The sequence below is a fragment of the Culex pipiens genome, chromosome 3 (assembly GCF_016801865.2).
Source record: "Culex pipiens pallens isolate TS chromosome 3, TS_CPP_V2, whole genome shotgun sequence".
NCBI lineage: Eukaryota > Metazoa > Arthropoda > Insecta > Diptera > Culicidae > Culex > Culex pipiens.
Window position 1 is genome coordinate 16142234 of NC_068939.1, and position 23275 is coordinate 16165508.

Here is a 23275-nt window from a genome sequence, read left to right on the forward strand (position 1 = left end):
ACTTTTTGAAAAGTACGAATTCTAAACACAGATGTTAAAGTTTTTTTCAATTTTTTTCAATACTTATCAATTAAGAAAATAATAAAAAAGCACGGTTTTCTTCACACTCCACAAATTTACTTAAAAAATCAGATGTAAAAAATGTATTGCCAAATGACAAATTACCTGCCAAATTCTTTTACAATCGATTATGAAATATCTAAAATTTATTGAATAACGCATTTTAAACTAATTGGGATGCTTCAACGTTTTTAGATTTATTTTTGAGACCTCAGATAAGAAAAATATGTTTGCATTGGCAGAGATATTATGACGAAAAAAGAAACCTTCATGATTTATTACTTCAATAAAAAAGGATATCTGGCGGACTGGTTGGGTATACAACGATTTCACGTCAAACAGAAAGTATCCAACTTAAAAGAGCTTCGATTTGGTTAAAATTTGGCATGGAAGTTCCTTGGGTAAAATAATTAGAACCGTATTTTTTTTTGTTTGGCGGTCAGGGAGCTCCTATCCGAAAAAGGGTGGTCCAGAAAAAAAAATGTTTTTCGTTGATTTTCGCAAAAAACCACATTATTCCAAAAATCAAACAAAAAAAAGTTAATGTTGGGGTTTTAAGAAAAAATATGTTAAGGTCTGAAAAAACTAACGATATATATTCGAAAAGGTCCTATGAAAATTTCATTTGCTTTTTTGAAGGTCTCGGGATCAAAGAGCTGAAAATATTTTACCTGATTTTTTGTAATATTTTACATAACCTATTTAAAAAATGCGAATATTCACTTACAGGATTCGGACATATTTTTTTTTGAACATAAAAACATAAAAACTGTAGAACTGTAGTTTTTGTGAAACGTCATTTGTTGGACTACCCTGTTTTGGATAGGAGCACCCTAATTGCCATACAACTAAAAAACGAGTCCTATTATTTTGGCCAAGCAAATCCCAAGCCAAATTTGAGCCAAATCGAAGCACTTTTTATTTGGATACATCTTGTTTGACGTGGAATAGTTAAATTTAATGAAATTAACAAAAAATCTTGGTTATTTTCAACTACAGGTGTTTTGAAATATTTTGGCAGAATGATAAATTGAATCAAATACAAAAGGAATTTTAGATTTAAAGAAAAATAAATTAATTAACAGGGAAGCAATCAAAGCACCTTTAGCAGTAAATTTCAAAGTATTTTGAAAATGTTTTAAAGTTTGTTAATAATAATTATGAAAATGCTGATTGATTTTTTTTTGAATTTTTGAAAAATTGTTTAATTTGTCAAACAAAAAATAAATAAAAATGTTATGTTCCTTGCGAGACTTTAATGTTTATCTATTTTTATGTATTTCAATTCGGTTCAATCAATCAATTTTATCACATACTAACCAACTCACCATTTCGTATTTCATATAACCTAATAGATTTTTGGATTTGAAACTTCGATATTCGAGCAATGGAATTTGCAAGAGATAAAAAATTTACCCTTATAATTCAAAATCGATGAATTCTGATATAATGTTACATTTTTATTGAAAAAATCACATTTAAATTAATAGAGAGCAAAATTAAGTACTATATGGATGGCCTTCCACCAGTGAAAAAGAGAGTCTTGAAGAAACAAATAAAATACACTCTTTAAACATTAAGTTTGCAAAACTAACAAGTTGGGGATTCAAATTTTACAATTTACGATACAAAACTAACAAACCACAGTACTGAAAAATAAAATCTTAAAGTTTTAATAGTTTAAAGTCTAATCAACTGATAATAATTGGAAATGATGTTTACCATGGTTGGGCTTGATTATGAATATTTAGATTTTTTGTGAAATTCCAATGAACAGTACCGCAAAAGCATTGTTACACTCTAAAAAACAACCCTGCAAAGTTAGAAAAAACATGTAATTTCGAAATGAAAAATTTTCTAAATGAAAAATTACCCTTTTGGGTTGTTGCAGATTCGAAGAGTTCATTAAATTTCTCATAAGGCCATTGCAAATATTTTTTGAAGTTAATGTCCCTCGACTCTGACCAAAGTCGAGGGGGGGTGGGGGGCAAAAAAATAAAAAAAGTATAATATTTGAAATTACGAGCCATTGTTTCAACATTTTAATGAAAAAAGTGTTTTAAAATGCATTATACACATGTCCAGTTGTTTTACCATCATTAGTTTCATTAGTATTGACGAAAATTATATTTTTTGCGAAAAATATTTTTTTTGCGTTGCTGAACATTGGAATTTCATAAAAATTCAAAACATTTTTAAACAAGCCCAAACATGCTAAATATGATAATCAATGCAGAAAAATGCATTGTAGATTGTTTTCAGTTCGTTAGACTTCTATTTTCATGGAAATTTTGAAGTTTTATGTAAAAATATTTTTTTGCCCCCTGATTTTTCAGACCAATTTTGAAGGGAGGAGGGGAGGGAGGGGGGGCGACATAAACTTTGAAAAAATATTTGCAACGGCCTTAAGAGGCAGTATTTGTAGATTCTGCTCGGTTTGTTCTAGAGGTCGTATCGAGGTGCTCCGATTTGGATGAAACTTTCAGGGTTTGTTTGTCTATACATGAGATGAACTCATGCCAAATATGAGCCCTCTACGACAAAGGGAAGTGGGGTAAAACGGGCATTGAAGTTTGAGGTCCAAAAAACATGAAAAATCTTAAAATTGCTCGCGTTTCCGTAGAATTTCATCAATTCCAACTCTCTTAGATGCATTCGAATGGTCTTTTGAAGCCCTTCAAAATGTGCTATAGACATCCAGGATTGGTTTGACTTTTTCTCATAGCTTTTGCAAATTACTGTTAAAAATGGATTTTTTTAAAACCTTAATAACTTTTTGCAACAGCATCCAACACCCATACTCCCATAGGTCAAAAGTTAGGGAATTTCATGGACTATAAGCCTACGGTATTAACTTTTTGGCCAATCGCAGTTTTTCTCATAGTTTTACTATTTTTCTAGAACAAACATTTTACAACGTTAGTTTTTGCCCTGCATGCCAAGAAGACGACACTTTTTGGTCTAAATTTTGTCATATTCGGAATCCTCGGACAATTTCACGTAAGTTAGAAGTATTGGAGTTGTAATTTTGATTTAAAAAATAATTAAATAAAACATTTTTGAAAAAAGAAATAGATCTTATCATCAAGTAGGCGAAAACTTGTTTTACCCCTAATCCGACAAAATGCTAAAAATAATATTTTAATTAATTCTAAATGGCATTTTTTCCAATCAAATTCAAAATTCCAACACCTCAATCTAATGTAAAATTTTCTGAGGATTCCGAATATGTCAAATTGAGACCAAAAAGTGCCTCTATGGAGGCCTACAGGGCAAAAAACTAACGTTGTAAAATGTTTGTTCTAGAAAAATCGTAAAACTATGAGAAAAACTGCGATTGGCCAAAAAGTTAATACCGTAGGCTTATAGTCCATGAAATTCCCTAACTGTTGACCTATGGGATTATGGGTGTTGGAGGCTGTTGCCAAAAGTTATTAAGGTTTTAAAAAAATCAATTTTTAACAGTAATTTGCAAAAGCTATGAGAAAAAGTCAAACCAATCCTGGATGTCTACAGCACATTTTGAAGGGCTTCAAAAGACCATTCGAATGCATCTAATAGAGTTGGAATTGATGAAGTTTTACGGAAATGCGAGCAATTTTAAGATTTTTCATGTGTTTTGGACCTCAAACTTCAATGCCCGTTTTACCCCACTTCCCTTTGTCGTAGAGGGCTCATATTTGGCATGAGTTCATCTCATGTATAGACAAACAAACCCTGAAAGTTTCATCCAAATCGGAGCACCTCAATACGACCTGTTTCACATCGGTGAAAAACTCGCTCTTAAATGACATTTCCCAAACTTTTTTTACAGTCTAGTAACGAAAATGGCTGAATTTCTTAAACAATTTTTATATTTTTTCGATGAAAAATACGATTTTTTTTTCGGAATTTTCAGTACGATTTGATGGCGTCCAATTCTACATGAAAGTCCCGTTGACATCAAAATTTGAAACCATCGCTATTGTACGATCAGTACCTAGCTGGACTCGGTCACTGACAACGACCGGCGGCTCAGTGACCGACGAAATAAAGTTATCTACGTGCACATGTATTGCGTGTACGTACACGAAAAAGATTGAGGTTAAATTTTGTCCGGACAGCAAAATCAAATGGTGCGCTAGTGTGTGTACGCGAAACGTCATAAAGCTCTATAGGCGGCGGGCCAGATGCGGGCATAAAAATGTCAAAATCTCTTCCCCCCTCACTTCGTCTCACCATCCAGCTGCAGCTTTGTTGACAAACAAACGGAGCACGCGGTCGCATGATGGCGGCATCGAGCCAGAATTAGGGGTGATCATGTGATTAAAAATGAAAGTTTTTTCAAAAAAAATAATATTTTTCCGACCGAATAAAAAAATTGCGAGTATGTTCAAACAATTATTTCTGATGTCGGAGAAGTGATAAAAAAACAAAATGTTAATCCATAATTTTTCTATAAATTGATTTTTTTCACTCCAACTGGGAACCCCTAGGTCTATCCACGACCGTTTCCAATGACCGTGAGAAGATGCCAGAAAATCCAGCTACGAGCTAAATCCACAATAAATCAGGCTGCAAATGATTGAAAAACACGTCTTTTTTCGCATGTTCAAAAATGGAAGGTCCTTTCGTCACGACATATCGAAAAATGGAGCTCGGATTCGTGATCAGGGATAAAAATTACCCCTATGGACAAGGTTTCACGCAAATCGAAGAGGGTTCGGGGCAACTGACTTGGCGAAGAAATACCCAATTACCTTTACTTTTTTTTTTATTTCTTTAAAAAATCACACTTTATCACTGTTAGTTTCGTTCAAGAAAATTCAATGGATTTTTATAGTGGTATGAATTTTAAAGCGGCACCCATGCTCTTGATTAAGTTGGTTAAGCGAAAATAAAAACACATTCCAATTTATAAAGCTTAAAAGAAAACGAACCGTACCCGACACGCAGGGAAAATTGGCACCGTAAATATTTTTCCACTTTAGAATATATTCCAGTTTGCACGCCACGGGCAAATGAAATTTGCATTCATTCACGCAAACAAGCTGCATATTCATTCTAATTAAGCCATTTTGCAATGCGAAAACAGTTTTCTTTCTCCGCGAGCATCATCTTGGCTGTCCCGGCAGAAAGTCGTTCACTTTTTCGCTTTTCACACTGCTTGAGACAAGTTCATGCAGGGGGTTCTTGTCTTCTTGTTGCTTTCCTTCCTCTTCTTGTGCTTTAGGCGCAACATGTCACATCAGGTTTATGGCACCCCGTGTCTTCGTATGTGCGTGTGTTCATTTATTAGAGTTAAGCATGAAAGCTCTGGCGCAAAACCGCAAAAACCTCTCGTAACACACACATACACCACCACTCTGGAGGAGGCAACAACCAACGGCATGATGATGTTACTTTGGAAGTGACATCCTTTCGTGTTTATATGACAGCCGAAATGACACTCTTGAGAGGGTGGGTGGTGTGGGGGAGAGGGAGACAGCACTAGTGGCTTCATTGTGTCATGGTTGGAGGGATTGTTTGTCACTTGGTTGCACACAACGACACACGCCGCCTACGTACGTTTAGTTACTTGTGGTTCGTTTTTTTTTTCATTTGTGGTGGCAAGGAAGGAAATGTTGTGAAAATTGAAAATGGAACGGAAGCTGTTTAACGGCGTGAGGACCGAGTAACTTTTCAAATGAAGATGGATGGTTGTGTTGGTTTCGGTGCAGAGATTTGGGTGAAATTCTAATGGAAGTTGAAGAACTGCGTTTTTTTAGAATAAGTGAAAATCACAGAGAAAAAAATTCTAGTTCATTGAATTCTATTTGGCTTTCTTTAAATTTTGTTGAAAATGTTTAATATTAGAAATAAAAAAAAACGTTGGTAATCAAACCATATTTTTTGAATTTTTTAAAGGTATCTATAAAAAAATAAAAACGCAAATATCAACATTTTTTTGAATGAATTATTCACAAAATATGTACAATATTAAAAAAAAAAATAATCAAATTTTGATAATTTGCAAAATGGAATATGAAGCGAAATTTGATATGCATTTTCATATTATTGATTTTTTTTGGGAAAATACTGAAATTTTCGTATTTTTTCGAAAGTACAGTCCAGACTCGATTATCCGAAGCCTCGATTAGCCGAAGATTCGATATTTTCGACGATAATTCTATCGATTAACAACCTTTTAAATAACCAATTTAAAAATTCTTGTTTTTGGATAGAATTAAGATAACAATAAATTTCTTACTTTTTATTAGAAAATGTATTTCAAATTTTGGAAAAAAGTCGGCTCTTTTTTGTAACATTTACGATTTTTTTTACCTGAACAAGTCATGATCAAGCTTGACCTTCTAAAAGTACAGTCATGCCCCGGTTTTGATTCGTTCAGCTGCCTCAGTTTAGCACGGCCCAGTGCTTAACTGAAGCACAGAGCTTATGGGATTTGGGCTATATGGGAGACATTGGCTATATTCCTATGATAAATCATTCAAACTTTAAAAAAATATAGTTTTTTGAAATGGGAATGATGTCACCTATCCATTGCGTTTATAATTACATGAAAATTTTCACAAAACTACGTATTTTTCCTGTATTTTGAAAAAAGCAATGTTTTTCGAAAAAAATCTAAAAATTATCGTTATTGCAATCTGGGTATTTAAATGATCGGGATTTTTCCATACATTTCAAATGTAATAAAACAAGTTTTGAAAACACAAAAAAAAATCACAAAACTACGTATTTTCGAAAAAAAAAATACTTAAAATCTATGTTTTTTACAATTTGCATACATTTCAAAACAATTTACATACATTTCAAAAATCTTCAAACAATTTTGAAACCACTAAAAAATTTCACCAAACTACGTATTTTTGAAAAATACTCCAAATTTCAGTTTTTACAATGTGAGTATCAAATAATACTATTTTTTGAAAATACTCAAACTTTTCACAAAACTACGTATTTTCGAAAAAAATACTAAAAATTTCAGTTTTGTTACAAATGATCGGGATTTTATGATACATTTTGAAAGCAATAGCACAATTTTTTAAAAATACTACAAAAAAATCACAAAACAGTTCGTATTTTCAAAAAATTTACTAAAAATTTTAGTTTATTTTTAAATATGGGTATTGTCACGTCGATTACGACCGCGCTCCTACCGTCCGACATGTCACGGTATTTTTGCAAACCCTTTGTCATGTTGACATCGAACCCCCCCACAGCAGGTCGGGTACTACACCGATGTCCAAGCAGTATTCTGAAGCTGCTGTCAAAACTCGAATATCCCCGAAAGCGACGAGTCACGCAGAAGAAAAGAGTGTAGTAAATTATAAATTAAAGCATTTTGGATAGTTGTGAATTTCACGAATTTGTGAGGTAGGAAATTTATTAATAAGCCTGATCTAATTTGTGCCAAGTGTTGCTTCCGTGCCGAAGCGACATCCTATCCTAAAACTTAATCTAAACCTAACCTCAATTGCAGCTGGAACGTTGTGCGAGAGAAATTCTTGGTTGGCTAGATTAGTAACGAGTGTTAGAAATAACACTGCAGTAAGTTTGCGTTTAGTTAAAATGAATTGTAACTTAAATCTAACTTGAACATAATTGAATTACAGTCTGACTACCTGAACGTAGTTATCGGTTGATTAGAATCTACACGAGGGCTAGAAGAACACTAAACGTAAGTCCCCCTGAACGAATTTCTGTTTAGCATTCTCTAAAAACAATGTTTTCGCAGGAAATAAAAATCTACACCCAGAACAACCTGGTGTTTATTCGTGTTTCGGAAAACGCACCCTAGCCGTCAACTCAATTCAACAGGTATTTTAATAAAAAGGTGTTATTACTTTCAAAACGTATAAAAAATCTGATTTTTTGACAATCATATTGTAACAACCTGAAAATTTTAGTATTTTTTCAAAAATACGCAGTTTTGTGATTTTTTTATATTAAAAAAAACAAGTGTAAAAACTCCGTAATGCATGAAAAAATCCCGAGTATAAAACTGAAATTTGGATTTTTTTTTCGAAAATACGTAGTTTTGTGAAAATTTTGAGTATTTTCAAAATTTGTGTTATAACTTTCGAAATGTTTGAAAAAATCCGGACCATTTGATACCCATATTGTAATAACACAAATTTTGAGGGTTTACTTCGAGAAAAGTTGCATTCTCAAAATACAGGAAAAATACGTATTTTTGTGAAAATTTTCATGTAATTAATATTTGTTTCCTAAATTATAGTAAAAAACGAGAACTTTTAAAAATGGCTATATTTTTGTGTGAAAAGCTGAAATAAAAAAAAAAAATTTTTTAAGAGTGCAGCAAGTTTTTTTGTATGTTCTAGGCTTTAACTTTGGTCAAAACACCAAATCGATCAGAAAATAATTTACAGATTTTTGAATAATTTATAAACCTATTTGTAAGTTTGTTTGACTTTGTTTTTTTTTTCAGTGATATTAAAATTTAAAATATGGGTAATTCTCCGCCAACTCACACAGCAGTTGCCCCGACCCCTCTTCGATTTGCGTGAAACTTTGTCCTAAGGGGTAACTTTTGTCCCTGATCACGAATCCGAGGTCCGTTTTTTGATATCTCGTGACGGAGGGGCGGTACGACCCCTTCCATTTTTGAACATGCGAAAAAAGAGGTGTTTTTCAATAATTTGCAGCCTGAAACGGTGATGAGATAGAAATTTGGTGTCAAAGGGACTTTTATGTAAAATTAGACGCCCGATTTGATGGCGTACTCAGAATTCCGAAAAAACGTATTTTTCATCGAAAAAAACACTAAAAAAGTTTTAAAAATTCTCCCATTTTCCTTTACTCGACTGTAAAAAATTTTGGAACATGTCATTTTATGGGAAATTTAATGTACTTTTCGAATCTACATTGTCCCAGAAGGGTCATTTTTTCATTTAGAACAAAATTTTTCATTTTAAAATTTCGTGTTTTTTCTAACTTTGCAGGGTTATTTTTTAGAGTGTAACAATGTTGTACAAAGTTGTAGAGCAGACAATTACAAAAATTTTGATATATAGACATAAGGGATTTGCTTATAAACATCACGAGTTATCGCGATTTTACGAAAAAAAGTTTTAAAAAAGTTGGTCGTCATCGATCATGGCCGTTCATGGTCACCCGCGACAGACACGGACGACGAAACAAAGAGAAACGCAAAAAGTAACTTTTTCAAAACTTTTTTTCGTAAAATCGCGATAACTCGTGATGTTTATAAGCAAACCCCTTATGTCTATATATCAAAATTTTTGTAATTGTCTGCTCTACAACTTTGTAGAACATTGTTACACTCTAAAAAATAACCCTGCAAAGTTAGAAAAAACACGAAATTTTAAAATGAAAAATTTTGTTCTAAATGAAAAAATGACCCTTCTGGGACAATGTAGATTCGAAAAGTACATTAAATTTCCCATAAAATGACATGTTCCAAAAATTTTTACAATCGAGTAACGGAAAATGGGAGAATTTTTAAAACTTTTTTAGTGTTTTTTTCGATGAAAAATACGTTTTTTCGGAATTCTGAGTACGCCATCAAATCGGGCGTCTAATTTTACATAAAAGTCCCTTTGACACCGAATTTCTATCTCATCACCGTTTCAGGCTTCAAATTATTGAAAAACACCTCTTTTTTCGCATGTTCAAAAATGGAAGGGGTCGTACCGCCCCTCCGTCACGAGATATCAAAAAACGGATTCGTGATCAGGGACAAAAGTTACCCCTTAGGACAAAGTTTCACGCAAATCGAAGAGGGGTCGGGGCAACTTTTCCCGATTTCGTGTGAGTTGGTAGAGAATATTAAATTTTTTATTAATTGACAAAATTGATAAAATTGATAAAGTTGATAAAGTTGATAAAATTGATAAAATTGATAAAATTGATAAAATTGATAAAATTGATAAAATTGATAAAATTGATAAAATTGATAAAATTGATAAAATTGATAAAATTGATAAAATTGATAAAATTGATAAAATTGATAAAATTGATAAAATTGATAAAATTGATAAAATTGATAAAATTGATAAAATTGATAAAATTGATAAAATTGATAAAATTGATAATATTGATTAAATTGATAAATTGATAAAATTAATAATATTGATAAAAATGATTAAACTTTTTACAAATTTTGATTTATTTTTAATTTTAACAGTGCCCTCAACATTACCTTAAAAACTCTCCAATCAGTTCACTGCAGTGCGGTTTTCAAGGGTTTAGAACGATAAGTGCCCCCGCAGGCTAGGCAACACGCATGTCGTGGTCGGGACCCATCAAACCCCGGTTCGGTTACCCCTTCTCGAGGCTGGTGGTAAAGCAGAGCAGAAGATTGCGGCGGGTAATTGGCAGATGGGATTAGCCGACCGGGTGATGCTTATCGAACAAGTTTTCGTGAGCAAAAATTCTGAGAAGAGGGGGAGGGAGAAAAGTTCCTTCGAGGTTTGCGTGTACGTTGTTTTGTCACCAGACGGTTGACAGCCCCAGGGGAAAAACTTTGATTCGATATGAATTTGAGCATGATTTACTTTTGGGAAAAGGGTAAATAGAAACTTTCGTACGATTTTGGTTTTGAGATTTAGGACAATAGATTTGTGGTGGACGGGACTATTAGAAGTAAGTTTCAACTACACCCAAACGGCGGTTTCATGATTGTGATGCATGGCGGCATGAAAGTATATCAGAATCTGCATGAAAACTGTCCTCATGCATTTTTTGCGATATAGGGGTATGACATTTTTGCCCGTTACCGACAATTATCGACATTACCGACGGCTTTTTGGTTGTATTTCACAAAAAAAAACCCTTAACAGAACGAGGATTGAACCACTAACTTTTTGGTTATTGATCCGACACGCTACCACCGCGCCATGGACGCTTGATGAAAAGTGAAAGAGCACCAACATATGCTTCTCTTTGGAGTGTTGCTCGGGGACGGGCCACCGTTATATGTGTTGGTGAGAACTGCAGATCGCTGAAATGTTTACACGCGGGCAAAAATGATCTAGGGGCTTGTTGCAAGAAATGTTATAAAATATGACATTTTCTGCAGCAAATCCTCTGTTGCAGATTTTGAGATTTATTTTTCCTTTGGGTGTATATTTGGATTTCACTCTAATCAAATAAAAAAATCAATCACAGAGTCAAATACTTGTAACTGATGCCAAGTTAATTAACGTAACGCAAACAAATCAAAATTAAGCCCAATTTTAAAGCAAAACAGGTAAACAACTCGTTTACATTAACTCACAACCCCCGTAACATTGGAGTTAGCTTTTGTACGCTTTTCATCGCACACACAACGAAGTAACAAACAATTTCTGGAATTTTCCAACAATGTTGCCCAAGCAGCGACAGAGTGTGTGCGTTGAACAAAAGAAACAATGTGTCCTTGGTGTGTGAGTGTGTGTGCAATGAGGAAAATTCCGTACCCCGTCTGTAAGGCACAGGTGCTCTAGCAACGTCCTTTTGTAAAGAGTGCTCAAAACCGGGGAAAAATCTCGTGGAATAAGTAGCATGTGATGCTTGCGAGGGTGCTTGGATTTATTGCAAGGTTTATGCATTGCAAAGCAACATGAAACTGGATAAGATATTGAAATATCTTTTTAAAGGCTGGAGTTTACATAAAATAAAAAATATGTTACATTCAGTTGGTTCATCACAATAATAAATTGTAAGATAACTCAAATTAAGTGTACACACGGAAAGGAGTTCCATCTAAAATTTAACAATTCAAATTAGCTGGCTTCAAATTGGTGAAACAGTGATTTTTTCGGTTGAATCAGCTAAAATTTCAGCTAAATTTACCAATCTGGGATTGGTGAAATAGCTAACCCTGATTGCTGATTTGCTTTCCAAAACTGACAGCCCAAACCAAAATGACAGGAGAAATTTTTCCAAAAATAATGGTGTTTCAGCACAATTTTGCGTACAATTACCGAAAAAACTAGCTGGAACCGGCAGCATGGATTTTTGACAGATCATCAGTTCGAGAACAAAACAAAGCAACGTCCTGTGTCGTGTTCGATCCTGTTTGAGCCGCTCAGTTCGCGAAGTTTTTTGATGATTATGTGTGTTGTTTGAGTGCAAGTGCAAGTGCAAAAGGTGATAGAATGTGTTGTGTGAGTGAATAAATTAAAAGCCAGGAAGATTTTCTGCGGATCGGCACCTGAAGGAATGTTTCAGTTGATAAGGTGAGAAGTTTTTTGTGTTGAGGGAAAGTGGTTAGAAGTTGAGCCTCTCGTTACTGTTTGGAGGATGCGTAGGTAAAAACATGTACTTAACATAAAGTGGGAGCATCCCTAAACCACGCGAACACTTTGGCAGGGGAAAGGGGAGACTGGCGATTGTCCACACTCTACTTTTTTGTATGGACATCTGTCCACCTGGAGGGGCGGCTGGTACAGAATGTCTAGACATAGATTAACCGATGTTTGACAAATCCGAACAAATAGGGCACCTAACGCCTTTTAAGCACATCAAAAAATAGTGTTAAATATTGTTAGAAATGAAGTTCAATTAAGTTAAATTAAGTGAAATTAAGTTTAATCAATTTAAGTTTTATTAAATTAGTTAATTTTAGTTAAATTTGCCCAAATTAAGTTAAATTAAGTTGTGTTAAGTTAAATTTAGTAAAATAAATAAAATTAAGCAAAATTTAGTAAAATTTAGCAAAATTAAGTAAAATTAAGTAAAATAAAGTAAAATAAAGTAAAATTAAGTAGTATTAAGTAAAATTAAGTAAAATTAAGTAAAATTAAGTAAAATTAAGTAAAATTAAGTAAAATTAAGTAAAATTAAGTAAAATTAAGTAAAATTAAGTAAAATTAAGTAAAATTAAGAAAAATTAAGTAAAATTAAGTAAAATTAAGTATAATTAAGTAAAATTAAGTAAAATTAGGTAAAATTAAGTAAAATTAAGTAAAATTAAGTAAAATTAAGTAAAATAAGGTAAAATTAAGTGGAATTAAGCAAAATTAAGTAAAATTAATTAAAATTAAGTAAAATTAAGTAAAATTAAGTAAAATTAAGTAAAATTCAGTAAAATTCAGTAAAATTAAGTAAAATTAATTAAAATTAAGTAAAATTAAGTAAAATTAAGTAAAATTAAGTAAAATTAAGTAAAATTAAGTAAAATTAAGTAAAATTAAGAAAAAATAAGTAAAATTAAGTAAAATTAAGTAAAATTAAGTAAAATTAAGTAAAATTAAGTAAAATTAGGTAAAATTAAGTAAAATTAAGTAAAATTAAGTAAAATAAGGTAAAATTAAGTGGAATTAAGCAAAATTAAGTAAAATTAAGTTAAATTAAGTAAAATTAAGTAAAATTAAGTAAAATTAAGTAAAATTAAGTAAAATTAAGTAAAATTAAGTAAAATTAAGTAAAATTAAGTAAAATTCAGTAAAATTCAGTAAAATTAATTAAAATTAAGTAAAATTAAGTAAAATTAAGTAAAATTAAGTAAAATTAAGTAAAATTAAGTAAAATTAAGTAAAATTAAGAAAAATTAAGTAAAATTAAGCAAAATTACGTAAAATTCAGTAAAATTAAGTAAAATAAATTAAAATTAAGTAAAATTAAGTAAAATTAAGTAAAATTAAGTAAAATTAAGTAAAATTAAGTAAAATTAAGTAAAATTAAGTAAAATTAAGTAAAATTAAGTAAAATTAAGTAAAATTAAGTAAAATTAAGTAAAATTAAGTAAAATTAAGAAAAAATAAGTAAAATTAAGTAAAATTAAGTAAAATTAAGTAAAATTAAGTAAAATTAAGTAAAATTAGGTAAAATTAAGTAAAATTAAGTAAAATTAAGTAAAATAAGGTAAAATTAAGTGGAATTAAGCAAAATTAAGTAAAATTAAGTTAAATTAAGTAAAATTAAGTAAAATTAAGTAAAATTAAGTAAAATTAAGTAAAATTAAGTAAAATTAAGTAAAATTAAGTAAAATTAAGTAAAATTAAGTAAAATTAAGTAAAATTAAGTAAAATTAAGTAAAATTAATTAAAATTAAGTAAAATTAAGTAAAATTAAGTAAAATTAAGTAAAATTAAGTAAAATTAAGTAAAATTAAGTAAAATTAAGTAAAATTAAGAAAAATTAAGTAAAATTAAGAAAAATTCAGTAAAATTAAGTTAAATTAAGTTAAATTAAGTTAAAATAAGTTAAATTACGTTAAATTTAGTTTAAATTAAAGTAATTTGATGTTATATTTAAACTTTGTTAAATGCAAAACGTAGTTTAAATATAACTTCAATTTACTATAATTTAACCAAAATATCTTTTTGTAAGTTTTTTTTGTATTTTTGTATTTTTGTATTTTTGTATTTTTGTATTTTTGTATTTTTGTATTTTTGTATTTTTGTGTTTTTGTATTTTTGTATTTTTGTATTTTTATATTTTTGTATTTTTGTATTTTTGTATTTTTGTATTTTTGTATTTTTGTATTTTTGTATTTTTGTATTTTTGTATTTTTGTATTTTTGTATTTTTGTATTTTTGTATTTTTGTATTTTTGTATTTTTGTATTTTTGTATTTTTGTATTTTTGTATTTTTGTATTTTTGTATTTTTGTATTTTTGTATTTTTGTATTTTTGTATTTTTGTATTTTTGTATTTTTGTATTTTTGTATTTTTGTATTTTTGTATTTTTGTATTTTTGTATTTTTGTATTTTTGTATTTTTGTATTTTTGTATTTTTGTATTTTTGTATTTTTGTATTTTTGTATTTTTGTATTTTTGTATTTTTGTATTTTTGTATTTTTGTATTTTTGTATTTTTGTATTTTTGTATTTTTGTATTTTTGTATTTTTGTATTTTTGTATTTTTGTATTTTTGTATTTTTGTATTTTTGTATTTTTGTATTTTTGTATTTTTGTATTTTTGTATTTTTGTATTTTTGTATTTTTGTATTTTTGTATTTTTGTATTTTTGTATTTTTGTATTTTTGTATTTTTGTATTTTTGTATTTTTGTATTTTTGTATTTTTGTATTTTTGTATTTTTGTATTTTTGTATTTTTGTATTTTTGTATTTTTGTATTTTTGTATTTTTGTATTTTTGTATTTTTGTATTTTTGTATTTTTGTATTTTTGTATTTTTGTATTTTTGTATTTTTGTATTTTTGTATTTTTGTATTTTTGTATTTTTGTATTTTTGTATTTTTGTATTTTTGTATTTTTGTATTTTTGTATTTTTGTATTTTTGTATTTTTGTATTTTTGTATTTTTGTATTTTTGTATTTTTGTATTTTTGTATTTTTGTATTTTTGTATTTTTGTATTTTTGTATTTTTGTATTTTTGTATTTTTGTATTTTTGTATTTTTGTGTTTTTGTATTACTGTTTTTATTTTTTTAAATTTGTCAATAGAATAACAAAGCCGCACTATAAGGATGATCAACTATAACATAGTTTAAAAAGCCTGGAAACTATTGAAACATCCAAAAAACTTGCTGGACTACCAAAAAACGTACCAAGAATAGCGGAAAATCATGCTACACCAGCATAAAGTCTTTTTGAAAATATAAAACAACTTTACAGGCAGCAAGGGATTTTTAAAATGATTTCGAAATTACCAGTTAAAACAGTCGAAAAATTAGCTGGACTTACCGAAAAACGAAGCAAGAACAAAAAAGAAACGAGCTAAATCAGCCAAAAGGCTGGGTGAATAATGCGTGCTTTGCAGGCAGCAACGGAGGCTTATGAAAGAAAACTTGTAGAAATAGTGGAAAAATTAGCTATTCCAACCAAAACACCTACCAAGAATAGTGGCAAAGTTAGCTAAACTAGCTAAAAAGATGTGTGAAAATACCTGGCTTCGCAGCCATCAATGGAAAATTTTGAGAATGATTCCAAAAAAACTAGTTGAAACAGCCTAAAAACTTGCTGGGCTAACTATAAAACTTCCTAGAATACCATAAAATCTAGCTAAAATAGCTAACAGACCTTCTCAAAACATACAGCTTTTGAGACTGACAGCATTTTTCCAGCTTGCAAATTAGTAAAATTTACTAAAAATTTAGCTGGATTTATCATTTTTAGGACCTGGATCCAGCTGTCAAATCCAGGATTTATTTTTAGGATTTCCAGCTAAAAAAATTGGTGGTTGAAAAAACAACCAATTTTTTTAGGATTTTTAACCGAAATTTAGTAAGATTCACGATAAACCTTCTTTCCGTGCAGCTAAAACATGGCTAATTCTCGTTGCAAATGTTTTATTTTACAGTTTGTGATAGCATCCTTAAACATTGGCCTGTGCAATCAGGGGGCAATATAATTATTGCTGCGAGTTTTTCCTGATTTGCTGTGTTTTTTATGAAGTAAAAAGTATTATGTTATACACCCATAATTAAGCAACCAGTTTTTCTTTAAAATGGTGACTTGTAATTTCAATATTAAACTTTTAAATCTCGGGCAAAGTAATGTCAAGGTACATAAATTTTGAATAAGATTTGCAAAAAACGGATCAATTGCAGCTATTTTTAGTTGAGAACACCTCCTTTAACCTGGACACAAAATAAAATTTACACTTGCTAGTTTTTTTCCATCCCGGAATTTCCGGAACAAAATTCCCGAGATTTTTTCATAACCGGGAATTCTTGGAGGTTTTTTTCATATTTTGTTCCGGTTTCCCAAAGTTGAAAATAAATAGCGAAAATCTGTTTGTAAAATTCAGATTTAATTAAAATAATACAATTAAATATTTAGTACTCAATAACAATTTTAAAACATTATTCGTTTTTATTCAGCATATATCAGCATTAATTTGGTTTAAAAGGGGAAAATTGATATAAAAAAAATTTACTGAACCTAAAAATTCCTAGTGCTTCAAAAATTTATATTGTAATTTTATGTATTTTTATAGAGACGGGTTATTTGAAATTTGAAAAAAAATATTTTAAAACTTTTCCTAAAAAACAAGCAACTGGGGGTCAAATGTAAGGAAATAAGACAGTTTTGAAGCCATAATTTTGCATTATGTTTTCATTGTTTCAATTAATTTTGGTTAAAACAGAAACATGACAAACCAATTAGTACACCTTTTTCCAAATTTATTGCTCTAAAATTTTATGTCTCTTTTCAGACTTTAGTCTCGATTTTTAGCTGTTTGTGGTGGAGACTTATAAATATTTTTTAACAAAATTCCATGCTTTTCTAGTAAAAAACATAAAAAAATAAAAAAATAAAAAAAATACATTGGATTAAAAATTGTGGTTTCCCGGGATTTCCAGGGATTCTAAAAATATTTTTTTCGGTTTCCCGAGGAAAACAATCCTGGGAAATGGACGCCCTAGTACTTGCCTTATGATTAAAATAGAAGGTTTTGCTAAGTTTTAAAACATTTGTTTGAACCTTGGTGATAGTTATGTATTTTTACATTCGAAGTTCTATACACAAGTTAGTTTGATTTGATTTTTTATTGACTTTCAAAAGTTTTTGTCACCTCTAAGCGGGCTTCGATCAAAAAAATCGTCAAAAATCCAATTTTTTACCAATTAGAAAGAAGAACACTTTAACTTTAAGAAAATAAAATGTTTAGAAGTTGTTCTTGTTTTATGTGACTAATGTTTAAAAATATATCATTTATTTTCTGGGGTCATCTTGGGCTGTGTTTTTCATTAACATTTCCTATATGTTTTATAAAAATAAGTATGCAGTAATTTTTGTACAGTACCAAGTTATGCCTCTAAGCTTTTTTACAATTTAAACAATAATGGTATTGTGCTATAGTAAAAAATGTGAAAAACAAGCAAAAAATTGAAAAAGTAACTGTAAAATCACGAAAAAAATAGATAGGCAAAAGGTAATAATATGAGGTGGTATGTAAGCCAAATTCAATCAGATACAAACAGAAACCAAACAAAAGCTGCTCAAAATGGCCACCTAAACACGGGAAAAATATTTTTTTTTTAATTTTTTTTAAACATAGTCTCCACTGAAGTTTTGATCAAATTTGATCGAAAGTCGTTGTTTATCACATAAATTAGAATTATGGACCTATAAAAATTCACCATAATTGAAAGAAAGTCCATACTTTTCTAATAAGGAATGGAAAAGTTTAAAAAAATCCTACAAAAAAAAAAAAACACATTCCATAACTTAATAGAGTCTCCCAAATACATGACCTCTCCCAACACCCATAATATAAATGATTTGTTCTGCGTGCTCTTGAAATCCCCGGGAGAAATAACGTCCGGAAAACGTGATCTATATTTATTAGACTTTATTTTTTTCCCTCAGAGGTCGTCCCAAGTTTCCCGAGCACGCCAAGCTCGGCTTTTCGCGCGCGCTTGCTCTCCTCCGGGGTCATAATGTTTGATGATGGTAGCTTTTCGTGCCCGGTCATGACAGTTGTGCTGGGCGGCCGGCGTCGGCTGTCGGCCTCGGTAAATAATGAACTTTTCAAGATGGTGAAAATTTAACGGGACTTTGGGTGTAATTGAACTGATGAAAAATGGAGAAATGTGGTGAATTAGCGGGTTTATTGGGAAAGTGCACACATGTGAAATGAACGGTCATGATTTAAGTTACTGTTGTCAACAAATTTATCTTCATTATTTGAGTATACAATTTGCTTAGATTTTGATGGAAATCGTTTATGCACCGAAAAGTGCATCAGAAAGGTTTCCTCTAAGCTTAAGGTAACGACAGAATTCGCAGAATTTCTTTTTTGTATCATTTTTAGCGCTATTTGAAAATAATTTCCGCCCTACTCGTTTTTGTTAGAGCTGCCTACATTTTGGCGTAATTCTAGCACACATTGCCCCCTTCTATGCGAAATCCAAAACCAGCTCCCCTAAAACTGCATTTTGCAGTCCGGGGTCGGATTTCGTGCCGAAACCACATAACACCTCAACCCCACCCCCTCTCTTTCCACACACGACAAAAAAGTTCAACTAAATTCAACCAGTCTATGGTTTCCACTCTGTGAAAAGGCTCAACTTTTCCTGGCGTTTGCACCCACCCTGCTCCAACAAAGGCAGTGGGGAGAAACTTTGCCGCTCCGGTACAAGTTCCAGCATGTGACACGCAAAAGTCCCCCCCCCCCCGGCACACGGTTGGTTTCGTTTTCCTGTTTCCGGGGGCGGGAGAGGGATAGTTCTGGACTTTCATTAGAAGCCTCCACGCTCGGAGGGTGCCCTGAGGGTGGGGAGTTTTACTGAATGGTGCTCTGTCAGGAGGGATCCCGGGAGAGAACAAATGAATGGAATGTCTATAGAGAGGGAAATTCAGAACAGAAATGGTAAATGATGATTATTTGAAATGTCTTGTACGTGTCACAACGCGAAATATAAAAGTATTGTAACGTTTAATTGAATAAAAATACTATCATTTTTTTTTACTGCTGAGCACTTGTCTACGTTTTCGCAAATCGATTTTTCATTGTATTTATGATTTGGATGAAACTTCATAAACTTCAAATAAATGTTGTTTTAACCTAATAATAAAAACCGTGCAAATATAAAACGTTACTGTTAAACGTTCAATGTGAAATAAATGGATTGGAAATATTATTCTGAGGAACTTAAATTCACTATAAATTCTTTAAAAAAATTGGAAACGCTATTTGAAAACACTGTAAATTTTTTTCCGTTGTTTTTTAGCTGTTTGTTGACTGATTTTAAAAGTCTAATAAAGTAAAAATTTAAAAAAAATCTCGATTTTTAATTTTTTTTTAAATTGATACTTTTTTTTTAACAAAACAAAATATGAATTTTGCAAAGGAGTTGATTCAAAAAAAAAAATTAACAAATAAGTTTTATGAAGACTGCAAATCCGGAAAAAAAATGTTTCTCAAGATACAGAAATGAAATGAAAAACTGACAAAAATGTTATGGAAATTAATTGTAAAAAGTCAGAAATGCTCCTCACAATGATATAAAATAAAAGTGGGTCGCGTACATGACAGACATTTTTATTTTGACAATGTAATAATTTTGTAAAAAAGTAGTTCTTTGAACGGCTCAATTAAATTGCATAAATAATTTTTGATATAAAACTAGATTTGCCATCAAGAAAGTGTTGCAAATATTTTTCAAAGTTTATGTCGCCCCCTTCATCGGTTCGAATAATCAGGGGGAATTTTTTTTTTTCAGGAAACTTCCAAATTTTAAAGGAAATAGAAGATTATAAAACAATTAGAAATGCATTTCCCTGCGTTTAAAATCATATTTAGCATGTCTGGGATCGATCAAAAATATTTTCAATTTTTGTGGTATTCCAATGTACAGCACCAAGTTTTTTTTTCGGCGAAATAAAATCTCTTCAATAATTGGATATTTTGAAAACTAATGATTGCAAAAAAACTGGATAGGTGTAAAATGCACTTTAGAACTTTTTTTCATTCAAATGTTGAGACCATAGCTTGTTATTTCAATTCTTATATTTTTTGTCCCCCTCGACCACGATTACAGTCGAGGGACATAAACTTAAAAAAATATTTGCAACGGCCTAAGTGCTTGTGTGAAATCACTTGAGCTAAAACCATTTTTGCTAAATTTAAAAATAAATAAAAATATACAAAATTATGTCTATTGAACAATATCAAATAACTGAGCTGATTGCTCGGACTTTTTTTAAAGTGTCCATTGCGCCAAAAAATCTCATTCTTCCATGTCAAAAAAAATTTTGAGAAATTCTCTTGGGTTAACCTTTTGAAAAAAAAAAAACAGATTAAAATGGTTGAATGAGAATTTCTCAATATTTTTTTGACATGTAAGAAAGGAATTTTTTGGTGCAACGGACCTTTAAAAAAAGTCAGAGAAATCAGCTCAGCTATTTGATATTATTTTATAGACACAATTTTTGACATTAGCTGCAAAAAAATACAAACAGCTTTTTTTTTAAATATATTTGAAAATATTTTTTGAATATTTTTGGAAAAAAATTATAAATATTGAATCACAAAAATACAACAAAAAAGATTTGAAAATTTGCTAGAAATCTGGCTTTTTGTGAAAAGAACTTCAATATAAAGTGAGTGCTAAAATAGTATCGAATCATCATTTAGGTCAATTTCGTCATTTGTTTAATGAACATGTTTTGATCAACAATTTAAATTTTCACGAAAATTGTACACAAATTTACACAACTGGTATATTTTATCAATTAGTCGATTTAACAATTTCTTAATAATGTTAACATGTAAGGCAAGATAAATTATAAATTAAGTTATCCCTAAGTAAAATCCTGTACCACCTTATTGCATCGATTTTTTCATAAAAAAAATGCAAATTTATTTTGCTTAGTTTTTTTTCTTTCAAATATAGTATTAGACCCCTTCTATTGCCTTCAGTTATAATGTTTATCATAATTGTCCATACACCTTTTGGCCTATTTTTATATCAAGGCTTGTCTGTCAAAAAATATATTCAAATAAACTTTAAAGTTGCAACAAATCCGTTAATGTTTACACAGCAAATTATGATGCTAGTTCTTAGCCTTTTTCCATAAACTGTTATTTTTAAAATTTCAGTAAGTTTATTGCTAAACTTTAGTAAAATGTACATGGAGCTCTTAAAATTTCCAGCTATTCCAACTATTTTTTTTATTAAAATGTTCAGCTTTCCAGGTTCCAGTAAAATTATCTGAATATTGGATAAAGAATTCTGTGTACTATTGAGGCATTAAAAAATTATTGCAAAAAATAATAAAAATCAATATCAAGCCCATTTTTCTAAAGATTATCATAAATGGCTTTATAAATTAAAACAGTTATGCTACTACCAAAACGGATCTGGTACGTTTCGCCGAATGTCGTTTCGCCGACGGTCATTTCGCCGAATGTCGTTTCGCCGAATGGTACGTTTCGCCGAAAGTCATTTCGCCGAATGGACGTTTCGCCGAATTGAATAAAAATTAACTTTTTTGTACAATTTATGCTATTTGTTTGCTGCAGTGCCATCTTGTAATTCATTCATGCAAACTTGAGAAGGAGTAGCAAGATAATAATATAATAATTTAAAAAGTAAAGAACGTCTCATGTTTCAAAGAATGCAAAAACTCACAGAAAAAATACAAATAATTTGCTTAAAAAATGAAGGATGCAAAAACTATCAGAAATTTTTCTAAATGTTATGCTGAAAAAACAAAAAAAAACTGCTCATGTGTGAAAGATTGCAAAACCTAACAAAAACCATGGAAATATTATGCTTAAAAAACTAAATATACATAAACTCACCGAAATAATTGAAAAATATGCCAAAAATATAGAATGCAAAAACTAACAGCAATTTTGCAAAATGTTGTGCTGAAAACCAAAAGAACTGCTCATGTTTGAAAGAATGCAAAAACTCACAGAATTAAAAAAAAATATGCTTAAATACAAAGAATGCAAAAACTAACAAAAAAATTCCAAAATGTTATGCTAAAAATCAAAAGAACTGCTCATGTTTTAAAGAATTCAAAAACTTACAAAAATTATACAAATAATATGCTTAAAAACAAAGAATGCAAAGACTAACAGAAATAATCAAAATTATAAGCAGAAAATAAAAAAAAAACTGTTCATTTTTGGAAGAATGCAAAAACTCTCAGAAATAATTTAAAAAATATGATCAGTAAATTGCAAAAACAACCGGCATTTTTTTAAATGTTATGCTGAAAATCAAAAGAACTCCTCATGTTGGAAAGAATACAAAAACTTACAAAAATTATACAAATAATATGCTTAAAAACAAAGAATGCAAAAACTAACAGAAATTTATCAAAATTATAAGCAGAAAATTAAAAGAACTGCTCATGGTTAACAGAACGCAAAAACTTACAGAAATAATTCAAATGATATATTAAAACAAGAATGCAAAAAACTAACAGAAATTAATGCAAAAACTCACAGAAATGATTTAAAATTGTTTGCTGTAATTAAATAACTGCTTATATTTGAAAGAATGCAAAAACTCGCACAATTTTTTTCAACTAGATTATTTTTTAAGCGATTGTTTATGCATGTTATAATGCATAAACTTATAAAAATAACATACTAAGAAACAAAAATTATTTTTTTAAAAAGATTGCAAAATCACCTTTTAGGGACATTATACTTTTTCAAAATATTTTAATACAATTTGTGTCCATTTTATATATTTATTTTACGTTTATTTGTCAATTCGGCGAAACGTCCCATTCGGCGAAACGTCCCATGCGGCGAAACGACATTCGGCGAAATGACCTTCGGCGAAATGACCGTCGGCGAAACGACATTCGGCGAAATGTCCCGCACGGTA

General features: G+C 30.2%; 1 protein-coding gene and 1 long non-coding RNA gene across 8 annotated transcripts in view; one reads left to right on the plus strand and one right to left on the minus strand.

The window, feature by feature from the left end:
- The window catches only part of LOC120418013 (protein still life, isoform SIF type 1), a 258310-nt gene that overhangs the window by 118389 nt on the left and 116646 nt on the right, over positions 1-23275 (minus strand). The gene's annotated exons all lie outside the window — the stretch shown is intronic.
- On the plus strand, positions 7174-7869 carry LOC120431652 (uncharacterized). The gene is made up of 4 exons (XR_005607935.2): positions 7174-7419; positions 7526-7593; positions 7659-7723; positions 7781-7869. It is a non-coding gene; the product is annotated as an uncharacterized LOC120431652 (long non-coding RNA).